This window comes from Rutidosis leptorrhynchoides, chromosome 2 (assembly GCF_046630445.1).
Source record: "Rutidosis leptorrhynchoides isolate AG116_Rl617_1_P2 chromosome 2, CSIRO_AGI_Rlap_v1, whole genome shotgun sequence".
NCBI classification, from domain to species: Eukaryota; Viridiplantae; Streptophyta; class Magnoliopsida; order Asterales; family Asteraceae; genus Rutidosis; species Rutidosis leptorrhynchoides.
In genome coordinates this window covers 462214842-462222973 of record NC_092334.1, presented here as the reverse complement: position 1 = coordinate 462222973, position 8132 = coordinate 462214842, and the positions used below count along the sequence as shown (strand labels likewise).

The window sequence follows — 8132 nt, the reverse complement described above, 5'->3', positions numbered from 1 at the left end:
CGGAGGATTTGTAATGTAAAATATGTTGGAAGTCGTATTGTTATTATCACATGTAAAGTTTGTAAGTCTAAGATTATCGCTAAACGATAATCATTATTAAGTTGTTTAAACCTTGTATTTGTAATAAAAGCTATGGTTTGTATTGTAAAAACGAATGCAGTTTTTGAAAAATGTCGCATATAGAGGTCAATACCTCGCGATGAAATCATATGTTATTGTAATCGTCCTTATGGTTAAGGTCGGGTTATGACATAATACCTAATGTTACTAATAAAAATATTAAAGTTAATAACTTTGTTAATAATAATATTGATGATAGTTTTTGATTATAAATCTCATAATGATAATATTAGTAGTTTTTGATAACATGAATAATTTAGTAATAATATTGATGATAATGATATTAATAATTAGTAATTCACTTAAATCATAATTTTATTCGTAGTTTTTAAGTCTATGCATTTATATATATACTTATGATCTTAATAATAATATCTTTAAATTTTTTTATTGTCATAATTATAATACTTTTAATAATAATAATATGGATATTACTGATAATTTTAATGATAACATTTATAAAATTGATAGTGATGATAATAAGTTTTATAATACTAATAATAATAAAAATAATAATATTGATAGTAATAATAATAATTGATATTCATACTACTTAATAATAATAATAATAATAATAATAATAATAATAATAATAATAATAATAATAATAATAATAATAATAATAATAATAATAATAATAATAATAATAATAATAATAATAATAATAATAATAAGAGTAGTAGTAAAAACTACCTCAAAGGAGTAAGTTCCAAAAAAATAAGTGCCCTTGCTCAAGCTCGAACCCACGACCTCTCGCACACCTGAAATGCGCTTAAACAACTCGTCCGTTCCATTTTATTTGATAAACTCTCATACGCCAAATTTCTTTACACCGTAATTCTGATTCTATATCTCATCAGCCCAATATCATATTCGGCCCAACTGAGGTAAAATCTCGGCCCAATAACTAACAAACTCTAAGCGCAATTCACAAACCATTTAAACAACCTGATCTGTTAACAATTTAATCTGTCACATGTTCGATGGTTTTTCTGGCAATATCAGAATAATGTAACAACACTCCATCATCATCGCGTATTCATCACCATCGGTTTACTATCATCTTCATTATCGATCATCATCATCTATTATTATCCTAATCTTCGTCATTTATTATTATTAATGTTATTTATTTTTAAAGCACCATCATTTATTGTATATCATCACGCATCATGTTTCATTCTTCCTAACGGTCCAACCACAAATTGAACTGGCTCACACTCCCAAATTACGAACAAAAACATAACCCAATTATTAACCTAAGTTCGTGGTCCTACTGATATTAAAATATGATGGTCCAAGTGAAAGATTATAAAAGTAATTCGGCCATAATTGATCCGTAACCTAATCCGAGAAACAAGGAATATGGGTTAGATTCAAATTCTAACTTAATAGAAATAATAACGGTAATAAGTCTCCTAGTTAGATTAGGAGTCTTAGGTAGATAGGATTTCTTTTATTTATATAAATATGCGATGTAGCCAAATAAGGCATAGGGACCTCTGCTTTTTACGTTCCATATTGTAAAAGTAGAGAGAAAATAAATAAAATCATTATCCCCCAATTTGCTTGTGCTTGTTTACGTCCAACTCCCAAAACCAAAACGAGAACTAATATTCTCTTTATTTTCCTCTTGTATTGCTTCGTACAGCCACAAAACCCTGCAAACACAGAACCAATTTATATCCTTACAATATTGTGTTTTTCTTGAATATTGTAACGGATCAAGTGGTATCAAGAGCTTTTGTTCCTACCTGTGTATGGTGCAAACGAAATCCGCATATAAATCTTCCGGTGAACCTTTGCAAGAATTAAAGAAACACTGAAACACAAAAAAATCTGAATCTTGTTTGCTTACTATGACTGGTGAAGAAGGTGCCTCATCGAATGAACTCGCTACTAAGGTAGATGAATTGACCAATCAACTTGCGTCTGTACTCGAGTGGATAAAATCTCAACCAAAATCGAAGGCTCGGGAGACCCCTAAGAAAAAGAAAATAGAAGATGAATCAGATTGGAATTCCAATTCAGAAGAAGATGATCAAGGAAGCGGATCTAAAGGACTACGAGGCCGAAGTTCACATCGACCTTTCAAAGTAGAAGCCAAAATCGACATTCCCACATACGATGGTGCTGTGGATGCCGAGAGATTAGATTCGTGGATCGATCAACTCGAAACATACTTCACTCTTTACGGGTTTAAGAGTACCGAGAAAGTTGCATTTGCAAGATTGAAGCTCACTAGTCATGCATTGGCTTGGTGGAATTTGATAATGCTAAAAACGAACACATATTTCATAGCGTTATCCCTCAAGAAAGACAAGATTTTAGTTGCAATTGTTCTATTTACAAGTGATATTCGTTTAAATAATAAAAGGTGAAGACAAAAGGCAGATTCAACGATTTGAAGACGCAAACGACCAAAAAGCTAAAAAGTACAAAGTACAATCCAAGTGGTTCAATATATTGATGAGAAACGTCTAAAAATTACAAACGTACAAGCCGCAAAACGCAAAGTACAAGATATTAAATTATACGAAAAGGCGTTCGAAAATCCGGAACCGAGACATGAACCAACTTTCAACGCTCGACGCAACGGAGCTGAAAGTACAAGTCAACTATGCACAAGAATATAGTATAATATTTAAATAATTCATAATAAGAATAATAATAAATAATAAAAAGTTGTTAATTGAGCATAGTTAAGGGGTCATAAGTGAAAATTTTAAATCAACATTTGCCTATAAAACGAGACTACGGAGAATGAAGAAAGACACACCTTTTTCCAATCTTCTTTCTCTATATATGTAATTTATATATTTATAATTATAATTTTAATTTAAGTTTAAATTGAGTTATTGTAAGAAATGTTTTACGGGTTTTAAAGTCGGAACTCTGTCCGTGTAACGCTACGCGATTATTCACCACTGTAAGCTATGTTCTTCCTTTTTAAATTAATGTCTCGTAATTAAGTTATTATTATGCTTATTTGAGCCGAAGTAATCATGATGTTGAACTAAATATTAAAGATTGGGTTATTGGATTTTGTACCATAATTAGGGTATGGACATAAGACCGACACTTGTGGACATTGGACCATGGACCATTAATAGATGGGGGGTATTGTCTAATCGAATGACAACTCTTTGGAGTCTGTCGAACCTATCTTTAAATTAGTTAATCTAATAATTATTAAATGATTATGCATGTCCTATTTAGTGACGTTTATACGACATCTTTTACAATCATTTAATTAATCAATTGCGTTGGGTAATTTATTATTCATTCTGGCCAAGTGGGTAAATTAATAATCATGGACTAATTAAAACAGGAGTGGATTACATACAAGGGTAATTGGTGTAATTGTTAACAAAGTATTAAGACCTTGGATTACACACAGTCGATAACCTGGTGTAATTATTAACAAAGTATTAAGACCTTGTTACAGTTCGAATCCCCAATTAGTTGGAATATTTGACTTCGGGTATAAGGTTAATTTAACGATCATTTTATAATTATGACCGATGAACTATTATGGGCAAAAACCAGATAGGTATCAAATAAATCCAGGACAAAGGACAATTAACCCAGCATAATAAATTCAAATCAAAACGTCAAACATCATGATTACGGAAGTTTAAATAAACATAATTCTTTTATTGTATTTCTCATCGTACTTTCATTTACTCGCAATTTTATTTATTATCATTTTAATATTGTTATTTATTTTACGCACTTTAATTATCGTCATTTATCTGTACGCTTAAAATATAAAATCGACAAACCGGTCATTAAACGGTAAATCTCCCCAAAGTTACCTATAATTGCTATATCTAGTTTAACTACTTAATTAACTAATTTGACCTAGTAAGACACCCAATAATAGTGTCCACGGATCGACCTCCCGGACTTTACCTTAGCTATATTATTACACGATAGGTATACTTGCCTTTTGTGTTTTAGTTTAATTTAGGTGATTTCCTGTAGTAAATAAATATAAAACTGATAGCCGTTTCATACACACCCTCTAGAACACATCAAGTTTTTGGCGCCGCTGCCGGGGAACGCCGAAGCGAAACGCTATTAAAAAAAATTAAATTTTAAGCTTTAATTCATTTTTATAAAAATACGTTTTATATAATATAATCAAAAAATATAAAAGAAAAAGAAAAATATATATCTATATTTTTAAGTTTAGTTAAATTTAAAAAGTTTATATTTCTATTTGTTGTGAAAAGTTATAAAAAAAACTAATAAGTAAATTTTCTTATTTATAAGTTTTATATAAATATTTTACAAAAATATAAAACAGAAAAAAAAGTAAAAATAATCGGGCCTGGTACTGTAGAAGCCCAATTTGTGATCCGAAATTCAGGCCCATGCGATCGCATGAACCGGAAGCTTCAAATCCATGCGACCGCATGGTGATGTCTGACACGTCTGAAACCTAGGACAGCCGAATTAGGGTTAAGTTAATTAATTATTATTATTATTATTAATTACCTAATTAGGGTTTATTTTAATAATAATTTAGTTTAGTTGTTATTTATTTTGTATTTTTAAGTTATATTTAGTTTTATTAATATAATAAATTAATACTTTTATAAAATAATAATATAAAAATATTATTTTTATAAAAATAAGTGATTTTATCATTTTTTTTGTTTCTTTTTATAATTTGTATATTTTAAACATTTAATTCGTAATTTTATAATTTTTCATTCATAATTAGTTTTAAGATTAGTATTTTGCCGTAGTTAATTTTTATTTCTAGATTTTAAGACTTTGCCGTAAAATCCCTTAAGTGCTTTTTCTTTAGACTAAGCTTTAGGTGCTTTAGAATTTTGCGACGCCGTTTATATATTTTAGTGCCTTTTAAGTTATTGCCGTTTTGGATATAGAATTCTTTTTAAGCTTTAATACCTTTAGGCGCAACTTTTTAGATTTAGTTTTTAGACTTTTAATTTTCGACGTTTTTCTTTCTTATTTTTATTTTTCGACCTTTTATTTTTCGACGTTTTCTGACGCGCTCTTTTTCTTTCTTATTTCTCGACGCTCTAGTTTTTAGGACATAGAATTTTCTATTTCTTCTCTAAAATTTCAAAACGAAAAATTATTTTAAGGGGTTAAATTGATAGACATCCAAAATTTTTTGGTTCGTAGTAATAGTTGGATTTGTTAGTGGCGAGTTGTGGGCTTCCGATTTAAAGGGTCCTGGCTACCTGCTGCATCTATTGGCTATTCGAAACGTGGGCAAAAGCAGAAAAGTCTATTAATTTGATAACTTATATAATTTTTATCTTTTATAACTAATATGATATTCAGTGAATGCACCGAGCAAAACGTTCACCACCTTTCATACGTTCACCACCTGTAACTCGATCAAGGCATCTAGCCAATATTTTTGCCATTGATTTTTCTTTAGATTCATCATCTAGTCGAACAAGTTTTCCAACTCAAATTTCTGATAATCCATTTTTTGAACCCGACTTCACAACTGAGAATCCGGAGAATATTCAAGGACAATTCCAAGATCCTGAACCACTAATCATTCCTCCTGAACCACAAATAGTTAAATCAGAATCTTCTAGTGATTCAGATTCAACAAATTCAATTATGGAAGTAACGGAACCTCAAAGTATGGAAGACCGAATGAGAGCCACACGCACGGGCCAAGGTCACGCCATTAATCAGCCAGATGTTAGAGCATCAGATTTTGAAATCAAAGGACAAATCCTACACGTGATCACCAATCAGTGCCAATTTGGTGGTACAACAAAAGAAGATCCAAACGAACATCTTCGAACTTTTAATAGGATTTGTAATCTATTTAAAATCCGAGAAGTTAAGGATGAAACTATTTATCTTATGTTGTTCCCATGGACTTTAAAAGGAGAAGCCAAAGATTGGTTAGAATCGTTACTTGAAAGAACGATTGACTCATGGGATATTTTAGTTGAGAAATTTCTTCAAAGATTCTTTCCGGCATCTAAAGCCGTGAGACTTCAAGGAGAAATTGCCACGTTCGTGCAAAAGCTAAATGAAACGTTATATGAGGCATGGACAAGATTCGGAAGGATGTTGAGAGGATGTCCTCAACACGGTTTAGATACTTTTCAAATAGTGTAAATTTTCTATAAAGGCGTCGACATCGCCACACGAAAAGACATCGACACAGCAGCTGGTGGTTCCATTATGTGACGATCGCTCCAAATCCATATGGACGAACACGTCATTCATTGATTTCATTGCGAGGTATTTGACCTCTATATGATACGTTTTGTAAACATTGCATTCTTTTCAAATGGTACACAATAAATGAATATCAATTTCTAAGGTTTTCAACGTTTGATGATTTCTACATATAGACAATCACCATAAATAATAGTTTACCATAATACATCCGTTGACAATGAAGTCAAAATAAGATACACGGTGATGATTTTGTGAATGCAAAGTTTTCTTGAATAAAGCATATATGACTCCATGCACATAGCTTGTATCACATATAAGCAAACAGCGGAAGAATTCTAGAAACCTGAGAATAAACATGCTTAAAAGTGTCAACACAAAGGTTGGTGAGTTCATAGTTTTAATGTTGCGCATAATCTGTATATAAAGGTGAATCACAAGTTTTCAGTTGTTTCATCCAGAAACGTTTATCAAAATATTCTACGAAATTGAGCACCCTGGTAACTAAACTTAACGTATATATATTTTATACCCTTTGTATAATCATCTTAATAATACACGCAAACCAACGTGTACGCTTCTCAAATAGCATACGTCCGTTAAAAGGCTAGCGCTCTAGCTCGGACGGGGATATCAAGTCCTATGGATCCATATACTACTACTCGCGCCCACCAGTTCTTATAACTGGCAGTTACTAGTTACCAAAGCTAAGGGATTTTCGGTTCAAACTCAGTGTAGAATTTAGTATGTACTTGTATCCATTGCGTTTAAAATAAAGTGCATGTATTCTCAGCCCAAAAATATATATTGCAAAAGCAATTAAAAAGGGAGCAAATGAAACTCACCTTAGCAGCATATAAAGTCGTTCACCAAAATGTGACCGAAACTCGGATTACCAAATAACCGTAGATCTCAACTTAGAGAACATATGTTGGTTAATAAATGTCTATCAAGCTAGGTCAGGTCATAGTGTATCACAATCCTAATGCTCGAGATCGACCTACAAAAGTTATCCAAAGTCGTTTCAAAAAGTCAATTTTGACAATAGTTCAACAAAACGAGACGTACCTTATATAAGGATTCATTTACTTGGTTGGTAATATTCAAAAATCCACTTTATCAATCTCGTAAACAAGTTGTTTAAATCTTAATTGCAGATTCAAAAGCAATTTCAATTAACGTCCATTATAATTCAGTTGATCATATCTTTTAATCCGTTCATCGAAACTATTCGATATCTAAATGAAAAGTTATTGATTTTTCGCCAGCTTTCCAAAAACATGTATATCATATACCTTTTACCAGTAATATATGTATTTAATTAGTGATTCATTATAAACTGTTTAACGAAGAAATTTAGTCTACAAGCATGCATAAACATATATACTCGAGCACTAGACATGGATACACAATTAATATATAAAAGATAAGATATGAATGCTTACGTATCAATATTGTGATTTAATATTGCAGGAAAGTACGTAGACGCAACGAAGATGATAAACACTAGGTTTGACTTGCAAACGATACCCATGAATATTATCCATAACCTCCAAAGCAATAACCCATAATTTCCTTAGCTCTAGCTTGCTCGAAAACTCGTTTTGAAATCATTTGGACATCACTTCGTCGTAATATTTTATGTATATTATTATTTATGTATATTATTATTTTTGTATCGCATGGCCCTCTGATCTAGCTCACAAACTTTTGTTTTCTTGTTTGTCGACATATTTATTTATTAATATATAATATATAATATATATATAATATATATTAATTAATTATATATTATATTATATTATATTCTCGTGCATAGT

The 8132-nt window shown here is 30.9% G+C and overlaps 1 non-coding gene across 1 annotated transcript; it reads right to left on the bottom strand.

Annotated features, from left to right (window-relative positions):
- Positions 1 to 6120: 6120 nt before the first annotated feature.
- On the bottom strand, positions 6121 to 6227 carry LOC139894906 (small nucleolar RNA R71). The gene has a single exon (XR_011775383.1). It is a non-coding gene; the product is annotated as a small nucleolar RNA R71 (small nucleolar RNA).
- Between the last annotated feature and the right edge of the window lie 1905 nt (positions 6228 to 8132).